Here is a 22,554-nt window from a genome sequence, read left to right on the forward strand (position 1 = left end):
GTGGAAGACGTCTCTCTAACTCTAGCTTTCAAATAAATAAATCTTTTCTTGTTTGTTTAAAAAAAGTTGGCTTCTTGTCAGGCAAATCCTCTCCCTGCACTGACCAAATCCCATAGGGGCACTGGTTCCAGTTCTGGCTACTCCACTTCCGCTTCAGCTCCCTGCACATGGCCTGAGAAAGCAGTGGCTAATGGCTCCAATTCTTGGGACCCAGAACACATGTAGGAGATCCAGAAGAAGCTACTGACTCCTGGCTTAGGATCAGCTGAGCTCTGGCCATTGCAGTCATTTGGGTAGTGAGCCAGCAGATGGAAGACCTCAGTGTCCCTCCCCCTGCCCCTCTCTGTCTCTCTTTTTCTCCCCTTTCCTATAAATCTTCCTTTCAAATTAAAAAAAAACAAATCTTAAGAAACATAAAATAAAATAAACATCTTCATTTCCATCTCCACTGTAACTCCATAGCTGTGGCTTAATCATTTCCTGGCCTGCTCCAGCAGTGAATTCTGTTCATAGGCTAAAAGCACCTCTCCGTATTCCTCTTCTTCACTTTACCAGGCCAAAATTCACTATCCAGGGACCCTCATGCTCCTAAGCTCCTGAAGTCCCTTCCAGACAACATGCTGCCTCCTGGCTTTGATTCACAACTTTCTGTCTATTTGAGTCACATGACCCACCATTTCAGTTCTGTACATCAAGTAAAATATCTGAAATCAGTAATACGTGTGGCTTGAAAATTCATAGCTCAGTTAGTCTACTGTTTCACTTCTTCCACTTCCACACTTTAGAGGCAATGCTACTTGAGTCTTTGTCCCATTGCTTCTTTCATCAGGGCCCCACAATGGTATTTAAAAGATCATGTAGGCCTGTCTTGTAGAACTATACATGGTTGCCAAGTACCTGAAAGGATGTAAAGAGAAGTCTCAGTATCCTAGAAATAGCCTTGGCAAGAAACAGCCTGTACCACAGGACCAAGGAAATAAAGGAAAGAATTTAAACCTATTAGAGCTTAGGATCTCCAAGGAGGAATCGCGTATATTTGGAACCTAGATTTCCAAACAGGGGCTCCAGGCCAGCTGGTTGTAGTATTTCTGAGCCATGTGTTGGAAAAACTTCAGTGATCTGCATTTAGTGAAACAGATCACATCATTCAGGAGGAAGAGGCTGAGAGACTGTTTTCTTCCTCCTCCAATCCTTAGGTGTCCATTTAGTGGCTCAGGATCACGTAGCCAAATCAGTAGAAATGGTTTGGAGTTGGATGACAAAAGCCTAAGAGAGCCATGCTTCTTACAGTCAGAGTTTGGTTTTGAGAATCCCTAAAATTGTTCTGGAACTGCATCAAGTCTCCCATGTCATCAGCAGGAGTTCAAGTACTTGGATTATCTTTCATTGTCTTCCAGATATATTGGCAGGGAGCTGGATCAGAAGTGGAACAACTGGGACTTGGAACTGGTCCTTAGGGAATACTGGTATTTCAAGCCATGATTTAACAAGCTGCCCCACAGTATTGGCTCTAACTTATTTTTCATCGGCAAGAATAAAACCAGAGAGGGTGCTAATTCCTGGAAAAGAATGGAAGACTATATTTTAAAGAAATTATGCTTAGGCACCTTGGGGGGAAATGTGTTGCATTCTTGTGTGAGACTTTGTGCTCTGAACCTTTCTCATTGTGCCATTTACAAGCTTGACAGTCTGGAGGCTGCGTACTTATCTGCTTACTCACCATAAAGTTTGCTGGTCCATGTGCTCTGTGATGTCCCTCCTGGCCAGAGCACCTAACAAGAATTCCCATTCCGTGTTGATGCTCGTGACAAACAGGTGAATGTACTCAACAACACAGAAGACCACAGCAGCCACCCTGGTGGTCTGGCTTAACTGGAAACCAGAAATCAAAGATCAACTGGGAATTGAAAAGAGCCCAGTGCTCACAAAATGAGCAGGGCCAGGGCAGCGGCTGTGATGCTGTAGGCTAAGCTGCTGCTTGGAATGCTGGGCACTGACTCCCCTCCTACTTCCAGGCCAGCTTCCTCCTTAGGCCTGGGAAGCAGCAGATTGTGGCATGTGCTCTTGGGTCCCTGCCACCTGTGGGTGAGAGCCAAATAGAGCTCCTGGCTCCTGATTTCACTCTTTGCCAATCCCGGCTGTGGTAGGCACTTAAGGAGTGAATCAGAAGATGGAAGAGTCTCTCCCTCCCCACTCTCTGTCCTTTCTCTGTTCCTCCCTCTCAGTCACTCTGCCTTTCAAATATATAAACAAAACTTTAAAAATGGATACAGCTAAGATAAACAAGAGAAAAATGGACAGTGGAATGCAAAGAGAAATGAAGGAAACATTTAGACTCTCCTCGATTACAAATTTAAAGAGATTTAGAAAATGCCGAATCAAGATAACAAGTGCAAAATGCTGTTAAAATGTGACAAAACACAGAAGGACTATTGTTTTTAAAAAGTTTCTCTAGGTTTGGACAGCATCAAATGAGACTAAGAGTAAAAAGAAGAAAAACATTTGGGAATCAAAGAGATACGGAAAATCAATCTATAGAATTTTCAGAAAGAATATAGAGAGAAATTCAACAGAATATAATGATACATATCTATAGATAAAGAAATGTAACTGAAGCAGATCCTTAGGCTGTGGGGTATGAGTCCTGAGGCTGAAAGACTTGTGGATCCCAGAGTGTGGTGAATGGGAAATGATCCCATGTGGAACACATCCTCAATAGATTTCTGAGCACCACGGAAAAAAGAAATTTCTAGAAATTCTCAATGCAAAATGTAAGGGAGAAAAGAATATCCTCTTTGAAGGGATGTGATTCAAAGTGACATCAGACTTCTTAAAATCAAATAAGATGTTCGATGTTTTAAGGCAAAAATCATTTGTTACCCAGAACTTTATTTCGAATCAGAATTCAAGCGAGTATGAAGGATGAATTCAGGTGCTTTGGAACCATAAGGTTCAGGAATTGCCTCTTATGTTTTTTTCCTGGAAAAGCACTTGAACAAGATGAGCCTATCACCTATGAAATATGAGTAGGCATATTTAACACCCTAACAGGGAGAGTCACTTGGGAATGACACAGTGAAGGGAAGCCTGAGGCCAGCATCACCTCCTTGGCATCTTGCACCTGCTGAGTATCACATTTCCTGATGATAAGATGGGAAGAGAGATCCTCCCAAGAAACATCCTGGAGACTGTTGTATTGTCTACACTTGAATGAATCGCCCTGAATGGAGCAGCTTAATTCGACACTTGGTTATTGTCCCACACTACCTGTGGGTCAGGAGTGGGCTATTGCTTCTCTGGCCTCTGCTAAGGGTCTCACCAAGTGCCAGCTGGGCTGGATTGCCATAAGAGGCTTAGCTGGCATCATACCCACTTCCAAGTAGGCTACCTGAATGTTTGCCCATGCAGTCTACCTGCTGTGGTTTGGATGTGTAGGAGATGAGGTTCCCTGAGTGGTGCTCTGGGAGCCAATGGAGCCTTAGGAGGTGAGACCCACCAGCAGGTCATGAGAGCACAAGCTCCCTAGTGTGAGCTGTGACAAGGGTCTGAGCCTGACCTAGCTTAGCTCTCCGTCTACCTGCTCTGAAATGGGATCTCCCCTGCGTTCAGTCTGATTCCTGCTATCTGCTATAGGCCTTGCCGGAGTTGATCCTTCACTGATTGGAGTTTCAATGTTCAAAACTGTGAGCGAAATCAACCTCTTTTGTTTATAAGGTTAGCCAGTCAGCGATGCAGAATACATGCTCCCTATGCTAATTGTTATCACACAGCATACAACTCCTTTTGATGTGAGAAGCAGATGATGTGTCAAATCTGGAGTGTCATCACCAGGGAGGCTGAGCTCAACTGTGAGGTGAACGAGAACATGACCTGTGGGGTGCAAAATCCAAGGGATTTCACAAAGATACTGGGATACCAGGGTAGCCAAGAGAATTACTTGGTACCCAGAATAGTAAGATTTTGACAAGGCAGGAAGAAGTTGGTTTCTTTGCTTTCTTTCTGCTGGATCTCAAGAGAAGACAGAAACAGAAGCCTTTTTTTTTTTGGACACCAATGAGGTTTTCTAAGGAGAACAAACAAGGTCTGGCACTGTAGCCTAGTGGCTAAAGTCCTCACCTTGCATGCACCAGGATCCCATATGGATGCCGGTTCTAATCCTGGTGGCCCTGCTTTTCATCCAGCTCCCTGCTTGTGGCCTGGGAAGGCAGTTGAGAATGGTCTAAGACTTTGGGACCCTGCACCCGTGTGGGAGACCTGAAAGAAGTTCCTGGCTTTGGATCAGCGCAGCACCGGCCATTGCGGTCACTTCAGGAGTGAATGATTGGATGCAAGATCTTCTCTGTCTCTCCTCCTCTCTGTGTTTCTGGCTTTCCAATAAAAAATAAATAAATAGTAAAAAAAAAAACCACACCCTCCCACTCCCCCTCTGCTTAGTAGGTCACTGACTTTGCAGAACCTGGGGATGAAGCTTATGGTATTCACGCAGAATATCCAAGTTCATCAAGCTCCTCTGAACTGAGTGTGAACAGGAACCATAAACAATCATGAACAATAGTGTTTGATGTTATAAACAGAGACTGAGAGGCAGTCTTAAGGAAATCAAACTTTTTTCTTTTTTTCTTTTTTTTTAATTATTTATTATTTAACTTCAGTAATTACATTGTATTATGTGACACAGTTACATAGATACTTGGGTTCTCCCACCCCTCCCCAAACCCTCCCACCATGGTGGATTCCTCCACCTTGTTGCATAACCACAGCTCAAGTTCAGTTGAGATTCCCCCATTGCAAGCGTATACCAAACATAGAGTCCAGCATCTTATTGTCCAGTCAAGTTCAACGGCTTCTTAGGTATACCCTCTCTGGTCTGAAGACAGAGCCAGCAGAGTATCATCCCAGTCAATTGAAAGCTCCAACATACCATCAGCAAAAATTTACATCATTATGGAATTAATTGACATAGTAATGAGTAACCAATATGTTAAAGATAAATGCGAGTTCCCAGCCACCTTCTGTGACCACCTCACCTATACTTCAATTTTAGTTTATACACAAAATATAACATTCAAAACATAACATGTTATACATAACATCATATCATCTTAAATTAAGGAAATCAAACTTTTTTCATCTGGTTTTTCAGTTTTCTTTAGAAAGAAAAGAAGTTATTCAGAAAGCACTGTGAAAATGCCACACTGGTCTTCCAGGAGCATGTCTGGCAATCAGCCCCTTGTGGTGTATTCTGCTAGGGGGGCTGGAACTGTTAGGCAGAGGAGTGCCGAGTTCATCTTAGTTCTTCAATAAAATAGCTGATGAGGTAAAATTAGCTTATGTGTATGACTTTTTCTGTGTCCCTTCTCTCCCCTCCCCTCCCCTCGCCTCCCCTCCCCTCCCCTTCCCTCCCCTCCCCTCGCCTGCCCTCCCCTCCTCTTCCCTCCCCTCCCCTTCCCTTTGCCCCTTTCTCCTCTCCCTTATTCTCTTCTCTTTTCTTCTTCTTCTCTCTCTCCTCTCTTTCTCATTTTCCTACTCTCTCCACTTAAATGAAACAGCAGGCTTTCTTTCCCCTTAACAACCGACTACTGAACATTTTACCAATTATCCTCTGGAACTAGCTACCAGATGATGAAATAACACAAAAAAGTGTCATTTTGCCACATGCTTTATTATATGCTCAGAGTTTCCACTTGGTACTTTTATTTAAATTAGTTGGCCTGCTATTACATATTCACATTCATCTTTTTCTAGTTGAATAGCCTATGGTCAATGCTTCCTCTAATGTGTTTATGAAATTAAATATACATGAATATTTAAGAATTGCAAAATAGAAAGAAGCTACACCATAGAGGATTGTTCCTCCCTCACGCCCTCTCTCTTCCTCCCTCTTGTTTTTCCCCTCCCTCCCTTCTCCTATCAGCCGTTTTCAGAATTTACTTGTCATAAGATGCGCAGATCTTTTTAAAAGAGATTTTTATTTTTCATTTATTTGAAAGACAGTGTTATGGAGAGAGAGAGAGAAGAGAGACAGAGAAAGAATCTTTCGTCTGCCAGTTCACTCCTCAAATGGCTGACATGTCTGGGGCTGGCCAGGCTGAAGCCAGGAGCCTGGAGCTTCGCTTGGGTCCTCCACGTGGGAAACACGTAGATCTTACATGCACAAACAGAAGATGCGGCAGTGGTATGACTGTGTTGTCCACCTACATGAAATAGTCAACAAGCAGTCTAGGAATTCTTTGCAAAGTGTGTCATGTAGCCTCGAAACACATGGCTCCATGCCAATGCTTATGTGAGTGCCACAGCCTGTGCCATTTTATAACACACCACCATGAAAAATGGTATTTTGAAAGACACAGGTTTGAAGCATTCTCTAATACTGTCTCAAGTTATAGCTTCTGCAGGTGTAGGAGAGAGATTGGGAAAGTCCTCAGGGGGACACATCCCTTGCTTAGCTGACTCCCAAGGAAGTGCTGACTCACAAGGATGGAGGAGTGGAAGCAAGAATGGAGACATTGAACAACACAGAACAAGTTTATACCAGAATAGAAAAAAGGCACCAGGAAGATTGTGGGAAGATCCTTGCCATTTTTATTCTACACTCTGTGCAAGTGAGTCATCTTGCAGGTATTATTCACTTAGAGAGACAGAAAGATGTTCCAGCCCCTAGTTCACTCCCCAAATGACTGCATTGCCTGGAGCTGAACCAATTTGAAGCCAGGAGCTTCTTCCAAGTTTATATGCGATCCCAGCAGTTGCAAAGTGAGGGTTTTAGCATTGGGTCGTAATGCTAGGTCTCTAAAAGATTTCTTAAAAAGCAGATTTTGACTGGTTCTCACCTGGGCATCTTTACTTTTCCTGTCCAGCACAATATACCCCCTCTACCCACTTTCTCTCAAAGTCCAATTGGCTGCAGCGGCTTGTCTGGCACCAATACTAACACAAAAGCACTGAAAGAGAGAGGTCCACTGAATTGCCTGCATCCTAGATCTCCTCCTGCCATTTCCACTAAGTAGCAACAGCATCATCTTCTCTGGGCAGACGGACGTCATTGCTTTCTCATAGTAACTGCTTCGCCACCTGCTGGGCCACAGGCAAGAGTCAGGTGGCATTTGCAGCTGCCAGTGCTGCTGAATCCCTGTATGGTTCACTCATGGAAGCACTTCAAACAGGAACTAGGATGTCTGCCACAGTAGAGTTTACACACACATTTTCTTATCTGGTTTATTTTCCCCTTCCTCTCTTTTCCCCTCTCTCCTTCCTTCTTTCTTCAAATCCACCATAATGAGGTAGAATTTATGGCAGTGCCAGGCACAGACCTGGAGTGTACAATGTGAAGACAATTGCATGCAGCTGTGCAACCGTCACCACAAGCAAGGCATAAAACACCACCATCATTTCTAGAGAGTTTTGTTGACTTCCTTCAGATTTGGGAGATAAAACCATTTTCAAGAATGCTCATGTCCCTAAATAGTTTGCTACCTAAAAGAAATAATAGGGCATAGTTAATTTATTTCCATTTAAAAGCACTTTTTTTAATTTTTATTTTTAATGCTGTTTATATGGTTGAGATGGATGCATGCCCATGTGGGCCTCTGAATCAGTTGGGGAAGATTGAGGTATGGAGGAAGGTGGGTGGGACAAATGTTTCAGTTCTTTTTTTTTTCTTCCTGTGTCTGTAGAGGGGAAAGAGGAGGGAGCTGCTCCTTGCTGCCAAACTACATCAGCACCTAGAGATGGGGGACAGTCATTTGGTGATGCTTTAGAGACCCAGAAGTGGAGAGAATGTTCCCCGGGTATTACTTGAGTGGGCTTGATAGTTCTGAGACACTGTTGGCTTCATTAAACCAAGACTGCAAAATCTCTTCAAGGCTTATTGGCTGACCAAACCCACCTCAATGTGCATCCACAGACCCAGACATCGGATACAAAGCTTGTCCTGGAGACTTGCCCAACCTTTTCTACTTTCCGTCCTCTGATGAGGCACTCCATATCCCCTACTGGCCTAGATGAGAGGACAAGCATAGAGCAGAGACACTTGTTCAACCTTGCTCAGGTTCTGAGGCCCTATTGGATTCTGTTTGTGTTAGCCCAGGTCCTATAGAGACAGAATCCAAGGGCGTGTCTATACAAATATGTGAAGGTTTCTAGGAAATTGCTTTACTTTTCTATGGGCTGCTGGAGTCCCCTAGAGTTCTGATGCCCAAGGCAAGAGACAGGAATTTCTCAGCTCTCAGAAACAGGCCAATCATACTTTCGTGTTTATTCTTCCTAGGTCTTCAGTTAGTTGATGGTTTCTGCCCACATGGAGGTCAGGTTTTCCCAATGGATCCATTAAGATTCACGTATTTGTCTCATCTGAGAGCCATTCATAGAGGCATCCTAATAATTTTTCCAAGTTTGTAGGAATCCCTAATGCAGTCAAGCTGATGACTAAAATAAACCATCACGCTGTCTTCTGAAATGAGCTGGTGGAGAGTGGGTTTTATCTAGTGTTGTGAATCACATGCTTGTAGATGAAGATCATGTTCTGAAATTGTGATAGACATGCTATAAATTATTTTTAGCTTATTTAATAAAATTCACAGAAATTAGAAACTCTGGAAATATATGAGGAAGAAGTTAAGCAGATCAGAAGGTGCCCTACAAAACCTGGACTTGGTCCTGCTGGTAACACTTGTGGACGAAGGAGAATCTTCTCCATACCTTGCAGTCCACACCTGCTCTTGAAAATGAGATCAGGTTGCAGCATTTTAAAAGGCAGGGGAAGAAAATTTTCGTTTTCTTTTTCTTAAAGTGTTCTCTCCATCCTTTTGCTCCTTGTTATGTTTCTAATGACTTTATTTGGGGACCCTCCTGTCTAGCTCTCTTCACCCTTTTCTGCTTGTTCCTTGCTGTCTCTTCACGGTCAAGGAATTGGCGAGGTATCCTTGGATGAGCTGGAGCTCGGGGCTGTTGGAAAAGGATTTGTTTAGAAGATAGGAGTAGAATTTAGAGACTGTGAAAGGAAGAGAAGAAAAGCTCTGGACTAGGGCAACAGCAAGAGAAAACCTGATGGTCAGAGATCAGACAAGAATGACACAGGTTTAGGGAGTCAGATGGAAACTTGTTACTCACTGAGAGGCTTAGAGCAATCCATGTAATCTCTCTGGCCATCAGTTTTCACATCTGTAAAATGGTGAATAATTAATATGTGTGAGGGCAGCTGTGAGGTTTGCTGCTGATGCATGTCAAATATGTGTGATATGCGTGGTGTTCCTGAAATGATCTGAAATGATGGCTATTATGATAATGGGGCTGGGCATTAGGCCCATCCAGCTGAGAAAGTTACAAGAATGTAGAACGAAAATCTAGTAGGAGGCAAATCTTAGAATACTTATTGGTTAATAGGATTTCCTGTCAAATCAATGGTTGCTTGGTAATGTTTCACAATAGTAATAATAATAAAACAGCATACAGAAGGGGTATGGAACCTGTTACCTGCATTTTGAGATGAGCAGATAGGAAAGAATTTAAGGAACTAAGTGTGATTGCCATCTCTGTTTCTGTGTGATGGGTCAGCACTCTTCATTATTATGGTTGAGGCAACGTAAGGAAAATGCGCTGAATGATTCACGGTCCTCCAGCAGTAGGACTTCCTGTTGTGATGGAAGGGTGTTTACTCTGATTGGGCTGGAGAGTGTTAAGTTACTGAGAAACTGAGCCAGGAAGCAATGACTGGGATGAAAGTAAACTTTCCAGGGGATGAAGAAACGTTTACTCAGCAAACAGCATGGCAGGTGCAAGGAATGCCATACTCTGTCAGGCATTCTGCCTTGATTCCTATCTAGAGATAGGACTGGAAAACATCTGACCTAGTTCCTTGTTTTTCTTTCCCCTTCATTTTGTAATATGAGATTTTCCCATACTACCTCCTTACATTAGAACCACTTTGACCAACTTTTGTTGAGGTGTTATTGACCTACCATGGGTGACATACGTTTTTGTTACATTTCAACATATTGGGTAAACCTATTATATCATCACCACAATCAATTCAGTGATTTGAATGTTTCTGCTTGTTCCTCTGCTGCTCACTTGGCCCCTTCCTAAGCTCTGGGTAAGTGCCACTAGGAGATGAGGGCTCTCACCTCATCTCGCTGCAACTGGTGGAGCAGAGGCTGTATTTGGCGTGAAGCATGTTAAGAATATCTGAAGCCAGCTCATTCTTGCCCCTGCTCACAGGCTGCTGCTCCACATCAGCAGAGGTGAGTCAAGAATGATTTCCTCCTCACCCTCTGTCCAGTCCAAGCATCTTAGAGCAAGGATACCACTGGAAGAGTAGCACTGCCCGCTCTCTCAGCTTTGGAGAACTCTCGCCTGGAAAGGAGAAGCAGGCCATAAAACAGATTATCTCCTAATCTCTTCCCCAAGAAGCTGCCTTCATTTGCAACAGGTGGAGGAGAAGTTTAACAGTGCTGCCCGGAACCATGAGAATTATGGTGATAGAGAACGAGGAAAAGGTTCAAGAGCCAGGCTGAACCATAGCTCCACTCCTTTTCAAGAGGAAACAGGTAAACGCACAGGTGGGAAGAGCCCTCTTGGTACCAGCACATAAAACAGTGACCTTGGAAACTCTTCCTTCAAAGGAGAGTTCAAATGGATTAGTTTGCAGAGCATCTTGTGCCCCAGGGAGTTATTAACAAACCTGTCAGCTAGAAATCAGCTGAGTGTGATCAGAGGAAGCCAGCCCTAGCAAAACCACTGTCACCGCAGGGTGACTATTAGCATACTCAAAGCTGAAACTCCCTGAAGAGCAACATCAGAGGCTTAATACTGTGTGTGTTCAGGGAGGAGGCAGTAGTGTTATAACATCACTGAAATAATACATCAAGTCACATAAACAAGCAAACAGCACTGACAGGCCCTGGAGGATCAGCACTACCCAGAGTTGCTGCAATGTATTAGACAAAGTGTTCTGTTTCCAATCAAAATATTAAAAGGCATACACACACTGGAATGTGTGACTCACACATTGAAACGAAAGTAGGCAGCGAAAACTACCTGTGAGAGTGATGTTAGATTTATCATAAAAGATGCCAAGGTAGACATTATACTTACACTTACGAAACTAAACAAAACCATTATTAAAGGGTCAAGAAGGTATCACAGCAATTCTACATGAAAAAGAGGATATGAATAAAATGTGCATATTATAAACAAAGAGCAGAATGGAGATTCTGTTGTTGAAAAGTGTAGTAGTCAAAATAGAGAGTCAGGGGATAGGTTCAGTAGTATATGAGGAGCAAGTAAGCTTCAAGATAGATCAAAGTTATTCTGAAACCAAAGAACAAACAAGGAGAAAAAACGAAGAAAATCTAAGAGAACTGTGGGACATCAAGAAGTGTACCAACAAATGCATTGTAGGAGTACTACAACATACACACGGCGAGAAAGAGAGAGAGGGAGATGTGGAGGTGAGAGAACGAGACAGAGAGAAAGAGAGGGAGGGAGGGGAGGAGGTTGTTTTCAAGACATGAATTCCTGAGGGCTTTCAAATACACTAGAAAAAAAACCCAAACAAACAGTAATTTATGGTATAGTGAACAAAGAAGTGACTTAAAATGCTGGCATTGCATGTGGAAATTAGTTCATGTCCTGGCTGCTCTACTTCCAATCCAACACCCTCCCAAAGGTCTGGGAAAAGCAATGGAAAATGACCCAAGTGTTTGGGTCCCTGCCACTCATGTGGGAGACCTGGAAGAAGCTCCTGGCTCCCGGATGCTGCCTGAGGCATCATCAGCCATTGCAACCACTTAGGAGTACACCAGGGGATGGAAGAGTTCTTGTGCTCTGCTCTCTCGCTCTCTGCTCTCCTTCTCTGCAACTCTGACTTTCAAATAAATCCAAATAATACAACACACACACACACACACACACACACACACAACACCAATAATCTACATCTTCAGGAAACTACAGATTCAAAAATGCTTAAATCCATACAGATAATCACAGACACATCACAATAGAAATGTTGGATTTCAAAAACATAGAGAAAATGTTAAATGTAGCAAGAGAAAAATGATTCAAAACTTACAAAGGCAAACCCCTTAAGACTCAGTGTTGAGTTCTCTGCAGGAAGAATAAATGTCCAAGGACAGGGCACAATATGTTAACAGTTCTCAAGGAAAAACACTCCCAAACACTTTACCCTCTCTGTAGAGGAAGAAATCAAACATGAATGAGAAACATTAACATAGTGAAAGCATAAATCTTTGGATTTAAAGATTTTAAAATTTTCCAGTGTAAAATCTAACTTTCAAGGGTCAGTACAAATGGCTCAACTGGCTAATCCTCCACCAGCCAACTTCAATATCCCATAAGGACACCAGTTTGTGTCCCGACTGCTCATTTTCCATCCAGCTCCCTGCTTGTGGCCTGGGAAAGCAGTCGAGGACGGCTCAAAGCCTTGGGACCCTGCACCCATGTGGGAGGTCCAGAGGAAGCTCCTGGCTCCTGGCTTTGGATCTGCTGGGCTCTGGCCGTTGCTACTGCTTGGGAGAGAGGGGAATGGGGTGAATCATCAGACAGAAGATCTTCCTCTCTGTCTCTGTTCCTCTCTGTGTATCTGCCTCTCCAATAAAAATAAATAAATCTTCAAAAAAAAAATTTGTGTTTGGTAAAGTGACTACTTAGAAATAAAAGAAGAGAAAAAATTTCCAAGACTGAAAAAAAGAAAGAAGTTGTTGCTAGCAGATTTTATCTTACAAGAAAGTCAAAAGAAGTTCTTCAGGTTTAAATCAGGTAACTTTCAGTCTAGGCGGATCCTCTGTCTGTGACACCTGCATCCCAAATGGGCATGTGTTCTAATCCCAGCTGCTCCACTTCTGATCCAGCTCCCTGCTAACGGCTTGGGGAAGCTGTGGTGCAGGGCCCAAGGCCTTGAGTGCCCTGCACCCACGTGGGAGATCCAAAAAGCTCTCGGCTCCCAGCTTTGGATCAGCCCAACTCTAGCTGCTGCAGCCATTTGGAGGGTGAACCAGGGAATAAAAGATCTCTCATTGTCCCTTTCCCAACTCTCTCCGTAATTCTGACTTTCAAGTAAAGCAAATAAATATACATATATGTATATATTTTGAATTGAGTATCTCTGAACTTTAATTCTGAAGCACATGAGCAAACAAAAGGTACTGGTAAAAGTACTTGCATAATTATAAAATAGCATAAGTGTGTATATTTCTGGTTCCATACAATAATAATTATACCATGTATGGTTATGTCTATATCATATAGAAATGTAGTGTATAGGCTATGTGTTTTCACGTGTTTTCCCATAGTAGCACCAAGGAAGTGTGTGAAGACGAAGCTGACTGGGCTGGAGAAATCACAGAGATTGTAAAACATTAATCACACAATAATTATTTCTGGGTTTATAACTCAAAGAGATGTTTACAAAAATAAAAAATATGGTAGAAAGTGGGGAGGGATTAGAATTACAAGGCAGTAATGTTTCTATAGATCATTAGCTTACTGCTATTTAGGTACAAAGATGGAATTAGCAATAATAACAGGAGGCATATACAAAAGAAGAAACAAAATGATCTTCATAAATACAACTATCAGTAAGATTTTTGTTTGAGGAGTGTGCGTGTGTGCACGCGTACACACATACACACGCACACTCTCACAGTGTTTGTATTCAACACGTCACTCAACCAATTGCATGTAATGGCCAGGGCTGAAGCTGGGAGCTGAGAATGAGATCCATGCCTCCCACATTGCAGCCTGTTCTCGAACCATCACTGGTGCCTTCCAGTATCTGCATTGTCAGGGAGTGATGTTAGGGGCCAGCTGAGGAATCCAACACACGTAGCATGATGTGGGATGTGGGTGTCAAACGGTAAATCAAAAGGGAAATTGGAAAATACTTTCAACTGAATCAACACAAAGACGTTCACACTTATGAAATAAATATAAACAAGTACTTAGAAATGTATAGCTGTAAATGTCTGTGCTATAAAAGAATTATTGCAAATTGTTAACAAAATCTTCCACCATAAGGAAAAAGAAGATTTAACAAGTCTAGAGACAAGGTAGGGGAAAAATAATAAGAAGGTCTGGCATGTGGTGGGTTAAGCTGCTGCTTTCAATTCCATCATCTTACCAGTTCAGATCCCAACTGCTCCATTTTGTTCAACTTCCTTGCTGGTTCAGCTGGGACAGCAGGAGGTGAAGGCCCATGTAACTGGACTCCTGCTGCTTATGTGGGACTCCAAGATGGAGTTCCATGCTTCTTGCTTCAGCTTAGTATAGCCCCAGCTATTGCAATCATTTGAGGAGTGAATCAGTGGGTGAAAGATCTCTCTTTCTCTCTCTCTGCTTACTTTTTAACTTACTTTAAAATTTTTATTTAATGGACTAAAATTCCTATTCATTCATGCCTCAAGCTTTTCTCTATTTTCCTTTTATTTTATTTTTAATTTTATGGTACAATTCTGCAGGCTCTGGGATTTCCCTTACCCCCCTGCCTCCCTAAATTTCCTCTCTCCAGCTTATTTCCCCCATAGTATCACAATAACATAGTAGATAGTTTAAAATAAAAACAACAGATACTAGGAAATTAATGAAACCATAAATGCAGAAGCAGAACTGCTGATTGTATGAAAAAAATCAACAAATTTGACAAACCTCAGCTAGATTTTAATTACTAAAATATAAGAGAGGCCATTATTACCAATCCAATAGAAATGGAAAGGTTTATAAGGATATATTATAACCAATGTTATGCCTACAAATTGGATAATTTGAAGTTTTCAACCCAGAAAGGCACAAACTACCAATGTTGACTAGAGAATAAAGAGGAATATTACTGCACTATAATGAAAGATATTGAATTAATAATAGCAATGACAACTCTACCCACAAACAAAAGCACAGATCCAAATGGCTTCATTGCTATGCTACCAAACTCTTAGTGGGGAAATTATACCATTTTCCCACAAACTCTTCAAGCTTTATAAGAGATGGGCATACTTTCTAACTCACTTGGAAATACCAGTATTATTCTGATATTAAAGCTAGAAAATATGTACAAGAAAGGAAAAACTTAAGCCAGTGAAACTTAAGCCATGTGAAAATCCTCAGCAACATCTTATCACACCAAATCTAGCAGCCAAAAAAAAAAAATACATTCCATTATCAAATGTGAGCCATCTCAAGAATGTGAGATTGGCTTAACCTCTGAAAAACAATGTAATATATCAACTGGATAAAAACAAAACCTATGCAAGGTTTAAAAAGCAGTAGCAATCAATTAAGAATAGAAACTTCCTTAACGTGATGCTTTCAAATCTTAGCTTTTTCCAAAGATTGAAGTGAGACTCCACCCCCCAGCAAGTCTCACTTTTGTTTTGAATGATATTCAAAACATATAGTATGCAACCCAAAATCAGTAGAATTATAAAGGGCACAATAATATAAAATCACACAGTGAAGTACAATAGCCAGAAAACACAAGAAGACACAGATTACAAAGACTTTCTTGTTGCTATTATATTTTCATTTTATGTAGAACGTAGACATATTATTGGGGAGTGTAAAAATCAGCCTGCCAATATGGTCAAGTTCTGGTAAGAACCCTGTTTTGGGTTTACAGATGGCTACCTTATGCTCACAATTTTGAGATCTATGCATAATTTTTTCAAAATGTTTATTTCTCATGGCCTTTTGGAAGCCTCTCATATGTATGAATTTCAAATTTTTTTTATCAAAAATGAATTTTGTCTTTCAATTTCATTTTTTATGAATCTCACAAAGTACATTCATGTTCTTTGAGCACCTTAAAGATGTCTTCAGATTTACATTGCTTTCTCATGAGATAACAGCTTAATTTGTTTATAGCGACTCCTTTTTTAAAAACAATACTTGTTTTTATTTGAAAGGCAGAGTTACAAAGACAGAGACACAGAGAGAAAGCTAAAGAGAAGGAGAAAAAGAAAGAGAAAGAAAGAGAAAGCTCTCCCCCTCTGCTAGTTCAGTCCCCAAGTGGCTACAATGGCAGGTCCAGCAGGGGAGCCAGGAGTTTCTTCTGGGTCTCCTATGTGTGTGCGGGGGCCCATTGGCCTTGGCCATCCTCTGCTGCTTTCCCAGACTGTTAGCAGGGAGCTGGATCAGAAGTGGAGGAGCCAGGACTTGATCTGACACCCCTACGGGATGCTGGCATTGTAGGCAAAGGTTTGGCCTGATGCACCATGGTGCCTGTGCCTGGTGCCTGTAGCGCTTCCTTTATGCTTCAGGCTCTAAGGTTTCCTATCACTAATCTTGAGTAATTTGGTTATAATGTGCCTTTGTAATGTCTTCATGTTTCATTTGCTTGGGGTTTCTTTATGTGAGTTTGTTTTTCATAATAAAGTGGGAACGTGTGTTAAATGAAAGGTATATGAATCAGTTTATGATCCCTGTTTTTCTCCTCTCCTTAGGAGAAAAAACATATGCAGTAATCTCCTTGCAATGGTCCCTTAGCTCAGCAATGTTCTCTTCATGTTTTTTTTTCTCTCTTAAAGTTTTGAAACTCATTTTCTCTGTGTGTTTAATTTTGGAAAGTTTTCATTGCTGGGTGTTTATGTTCAGTAATATTTTCTTCCTTGATGTTCAAACTGCTTCTATTTCCATCCTGTGCATTTTTCATGTCATACATGGCTTCTAGCTTCTCTAGCAGTTGCACTTTGGTCTCTCACTATTTTGTGTATGTCTACTCAATATTTTGAACATGCAGAATGCTATTACATTGTACTAATCCTATCTCTTTGCGTGTCTGGTAATTTTTAATTGAAGCAGGACATTATGGATTTTACATGGTTGGGTACTGGTTATTTTTGTATTCCCGTAAGCATTCTTGAGCTTTTTCTTATTCTGGAAAATGTTTACATTTCTTATAAATAATTAAATTGCTTTTAAGATTTATTAGAGGTATCCAGAGAAGCCCTCAGTCTAAGTTAATCATTCCTCATGACTCAGGGAAGTCTTTCCTGCTACTGAACTAACTACCCCACGCATTAGGGGATTGTGTAGTTTGGCTAGTAGGAACTGGCACTCTTTTACGCTCTGAAAGGATGCTGGGCTTTGCTCTCCATTAACTCTTTCAGGTGCATCTTTCCCTCCACCAATGATCACTCCTAAGATGAAGACCCTTGCGCATCTTGTATACATACTTCTCCGGCTGTCTCCCCTCATTGCTGCACCTTGAATGTGAGCTGATTGGTGTTCCTGATCTCACAGCAACATCTCCACTCGGGGAATACTTAGAGCTCTACTAGCAATACTCATTCTGTGCAATGTGACCCCAACACTCTCTGGAGGTGGTGAACCGGGGCAGGTGCAGGTCCCATCTCAATAGTTTTGAACCTCTTTGGGATCAATGTCCCTTGTAACCTAGTGTCTATAATGTTAAAAACCATTGTTTTTTTTTTTATAGAATTCAAGCGTGATTTTTACTGAACTTCGTGAATTTTAGGATAGTCCAGACAGGCTTGTAACTCTAACAAGCCAAATGTTGTTAACGATTGAGGAGCAGAACAATTTTAGGAGGAGTGTGCAGAGAAATCTTTAATACCTTAGTGAAGAGTAACTGATTTTTGTGTCCTACCTAGCAAGGTATATGGTAGTCCAAGCTCACTTTTTTCTGTCTGTTCTAAGCTTTCCTTATGGTCCTCTATCTATCTGATCTAATTTTTGGAATTCTATAAGCTGCTAAATATAAAAATGAAAATAGACATGAGACAGCTGAATAGTATCCTAGAACCATTTTTAGGTTTATAGCAGCCAGTTGTGTATATACTAAAATTGAGATGTCAAGGAAATAGTAACAGGATATAGTTAAGAACTTGCATTTTCTAACATATTGGTCACTCAATACTGTGTTAATTAGTTTCATGATGCTGGTTTATTTTATTTTATTGTATTGTATAGTTGTTGACAATCTTTACATAGTTAATTATGGTTAACAAAAAAAAAAAGGTTCAGGGGGTATAGGGAAGTGGGTAATACTATTATATCCATATTGTCTCCATCGTGATGCTGTTAATTTCCATGTTTCTTCCTGTTGTTGAAGTTGTGTAGTGGTATCTCATTGGAGGAAATGATATCCTGCCAGCTCTACTTTCAGACCAAGGATGGTCTCCCAATGACACTTTTGAATTTATCTGGACAGTAAGATGCTGGACTCTCTGCATGGTCCATGCCTGCAATGAAGGAATCATGACTGGCTTTGATCTATACTAATGTAACAATATGGAGGAATTCAATATGGTGGGGGGGGGGTTGGTGGAATCCCAGAGCCTATGAAACTGTGTCATCAAATGAAAAAAAAAGCCCAACCAAACAAACAAAAAAAAACCCACATTGTTTCACATAATTGGTTTGGTCTAGAGATAGGGGAGCTGATCCCATTCCCTTTTTCCCATCTTGGCTGTAAATGAAGTTGATCCCTGAGAGAGGTAATGAAACTATTCGAAGAGGTGAGTGGGTCAAATTAAGGCAACTGGTAAAAGATTAACCCCACTCTCTACCTCGAGGAGCAAGGAGAAAGGAGGTGTTGAGGGAGTCTTGCAGATTGCTATTAAATATGGGGCTCTGTTGGGAGAATACCCACTGCCAGAATCTTATTGGGCAGATAAGGGTCAGCATATCAGGGGTGGCACTGCAGTGTAGGTGGTTGAACTGTCACCTTTGACACTGGCACCTCATATGAGTCACTGGTTGAAGTCTTGACTGCTCCATTACTGATCCAGCTTGCTTTTAATGCAGTTCAGAAAACAACAGATAGCCCAAATACCTGGATCCTTGCCAACCACCTGGGAGACCAGGATGGAGTTCCAGGCTCCTGGTTCTGGTCTCTGATCCAGTTGTAATGGCTGTTAGGGAAGTGAACCAGCAGGCAAAAGATTATCTTTTCCTCTTTCTCTTTCCATCTCTCTGTCACCTTGCTTTTAAATAAAAAAAATAAATATTAATAAAAACATCAGAATCACAGGCCAGGCTGCTGGTTTGCTTGCAAAACTGGTGCTTGACTGGAATTTGTCAACTTAGATTTCTGGAAGTTTCCCACCATCCTAACTGATCAGGGTGGCTAAGCAGTACCTAAAGTATACAGTCTGATCAACTGCTTTTCTTCAGAGAGTTGATAAATTTGGTATAAAAAAATCGATTTCCCATGTGCTAATCCCCAGAAGAAACCTTGGGCACTAAGTTTCTACTGAGATTTCCGGGGTTGTGACAGTTCACAGTTGTTCTCCCATTTCATGCTGAAGGAATTAAAGACATCCTGGGTGATGCCTCTGAGAGAGGATGCAGAAGTCTATGCTTGGTGTCCTCCAAATGCTGCCTCATTGGAACCAATTGCCATGGTTGGTGAGATTATACATTGAGGCCTGTGCATTGTTTCCAAGTTACTGAACTTGGAGGATGTGGGGACCCTGACACAATGGGTGAGGTGAGGACTGAACGGGGAAAACAGATGTTTCAGCATCCTTCTCCAATGGCTAAGTCACTGATAGTATACAGGATTCACCTGGGAGCCAGAAGGCAATGGAGCCTGAATACACACAACACAGGGGTGAGCAGGCAAGGCAGAAAGGGTGGGAAGCGCATGCAGCAGTTAACAGCCAAAATAGTGCAAGCACCAAGTGTGCTCTTCCTGCGCCCCTTGTTCTTTGGCAAAGTCCTGGAAACTACTGCATATGCTACCAAAGCATGAATGTGTTTACATGTGGCTGTATCATGTAAATATAAATAATAATATGTATACAGTTAACATATACTTCTCTATATATAAATATATAAATATATACTTGGAATATAGAGATGTATGTATTTATATACATGCAAACCTTTAAAGATTTATTTTATTGGAAAGATAGATATAAAGAGAGGAGGAGGGCCCGGCGGCGTGGCCTAGCGGCTAAAGTCCTCGCCTTGAAAGCCCCGGGATCCCATATGGGCGCCGGTTCTAATCCCGGCAGCTCCACTTCCCATCCAGCTCCCTGCTTGTGGCCTGGGAAAGCAGTTGAGGACGGCCCAATGCATTGGGACACTGCACCCGCGTGGGAGACCCGGAAGAGGTTCCAGGTTCCCGGCTTCGGATCGGCGCGCATCGGCCCGTTGCGGCTCACTTGGGGAGTGAATCATCGGACGGAAGATCTTCCTCTCTGTCTCTCCTCTGTATATATCTGGCTGTAATAAAATGAATAAATCTTTAAAAAAAAAAAAAAAAAAAAAAAAAAAAAGAGAGGAGGAGAGACACAGAGGAAGATCTTCTGTCCGATGATTCACTCCCCAAGTGACTGCAATGGCCAGAGCTGTGCCCAACCTCCTCTCCTCTCCTCTCCTCTCCTCTCCTCTCCTCTCCTCTCCTCTCCTCTCCTCTCCTCTCCTCTCCTCTCCTCTCCTCTCCTCTCCTCTCCTCTCCTCTCCTCTCCTCTCCTCTCCTCTCCTCTCCTCTCTCCTCTCCTCTCCTCTCTCCTCTCACCGGTTCTCCCTTTGCCTTCCCTCTCTTTCCTTTTCCTTCACCCCCTTCTCTTACTCCTTTCAAGAAACCTATTCTCAAAAAGGTCTTTTAAAGATGTATTTATTTTTTATTGGAAAGGCAGATCATATTTGCAAAGAGGAGAGACAGAGAGAAAGATCTTCCAACTGCTGGTTCACTCCTCAAGTGGTCACTATGGCTGGAGTTGAGCCAATCCAAAGCCAGGAGTTTCTTCTGCATCTCCTATATGCGTGCAGGGCCCTGAAGTTTTGGGCCATCCTCTGCTGCTTTTCCAAACCACAAGCAGAGAGCTGGGTGGATCAGCCAGGACATGAACCAGTGACAATATGGGATCCTGTTGCTTGCAAGGCAAGTATTTAGCTATTGAGCCATTGTGCCAGGCCCTTTTGTCAAATTTCAAGCAAGTTATTCAAGCCTTACTGCACACTTTTGGTTGACCAGCTGCACGCCATAGGGTAAACTGGCTTTGACTCTGAGTTCTGTATTTCCCCTCAGGCCTGATACACATCTGGCTTCCCCACCATTCCTGTGTATGCAGTGTATGCACACTAACCATGCTGATGTACATGTAGAACAAAAATACAAATGATTTGCTTTTGGTGAAGATCAATTCCAAAAGGCAAACTTAAAAGCCATTTTCCAAAATTAAGTTTTCTTGTATTTATCACTTTTACTGTTGTAGACAACCGTTATTAGTCATCACATGGAAAAGGTAGCTGGAGAATTTTGCCTTGTTCAAGTAAAAAATGCAGGTCATTGCCACTTAACAACTTTAGCTTTTTTCTCTCAACAGGTTTTGGGGAAGCAGCACAAAGGGGAAGTTGTTCAGCTCACTCCTGAGTGGTAAAGCAAGATTCTTTCTGTTGGTGGTTAAGAATCACACCACAAAGCTGAGAGTAGCTAAGGGGTGTTCTGTAATGGAGAGTCTGTCTCAACTTTGTCCCAGGTTCCTGGTAAAGAGCGTCTAGATTCTTGGACTTCCCTAAGTGGCAGATTGTTTTTGTTATTCATGAGCCACTTTGGTCACCTCTGAGTTTATGCTAAGCACGTGGCTCAATGGGGGACTCTGAGGTAGCTTCAGGGATGGGGGTTGGTGATTAGAAAGACCAACCATGGAACACAATGCAATGACTTAAGTGGTTAATCCTCCTCCTGCAGGCACCAGGATCCATATGGGCACTGGCTGATGTCCTGGCTGCTCTGCTTCCCATCCAGCTCTTTGTCTGTGGCCTGGGAAAGCAGTGGAGGTTGGCCCAAAGCCTTGGGACCCTGCACCCGCTTAGCAGACTGAAAGAAGCTCCTGGCACCTGGCTTCAGATCATCTCATCTCCAGCTGTTACATGCGTTTGAGGAGTAAACCAGCAGATGGAAAATCTTCATCTCTCCTTCTCTCTGTAGATGAGTCTTTCCAATAAAAATAAATAAATCGTAGGAAAAAAAGGGTGTAAGAACCTTGATAGCCAGTTATGTTCTGGAGTGATTTAAGCAGGGGCATCTGGCTCTGGGCAGAATGTATCTGCAATATTCACATAACCTTCAGAACAACTGGAGCCCACCCTAATCCTAGCGCTAACCCTAACCCTTCTCCAAAGAGCATGGCATAACTGACCAATCAAAGGATGGTCATGAAACTGCTGACTGATGAGGCACTTGGCCACAAGCGCTTCATGCATCTCTCACCCACAGTGTCAGTCTGCAATGAACTTTTCCCATAACTCCTCTGGGATTCCTGGAATTATGTGTAAGCTGCCTGGCTCCTTTGCTTTACGCTTTGCAATAAATACCTAATTTCTTCTACCATCTTAGTGTCAGTGATTGGCTTTCTGCCTGTTGAAGTAGCGGACCCAGTTTGGGAGTTCTATAGCAATGTTTCCAATCAGTATGGAGGTGTTGTTCAGCAAGACATTGAACTACAGATGACTGGTTGGCATCAGAATCAAAGGTATCCCAGAAGTCCTGAGAGCAGATAGAAAGATGGAGTGAGCATGCACATCCAGGGAAAACACGTAAGGCCTGAGTGGTGGCAGGATGGGCGAATA

The sequence above is a fragment of the Ochotona princeps genome, chromosome 14 (assembly GCF_030435755.1).
Source record: "Ochotona princeps isolate mOchPri1 chromosome 14, mOchPri1.hap1, whole genome shotgun sequence".
NCBI classification, from domain to species: domain Eukaryota; kingdom Metazoa; phylum Chordata; class Mammalia; order Lagomorpha; family Ochotonidae; genus Ochotona; species Ochotona princeps.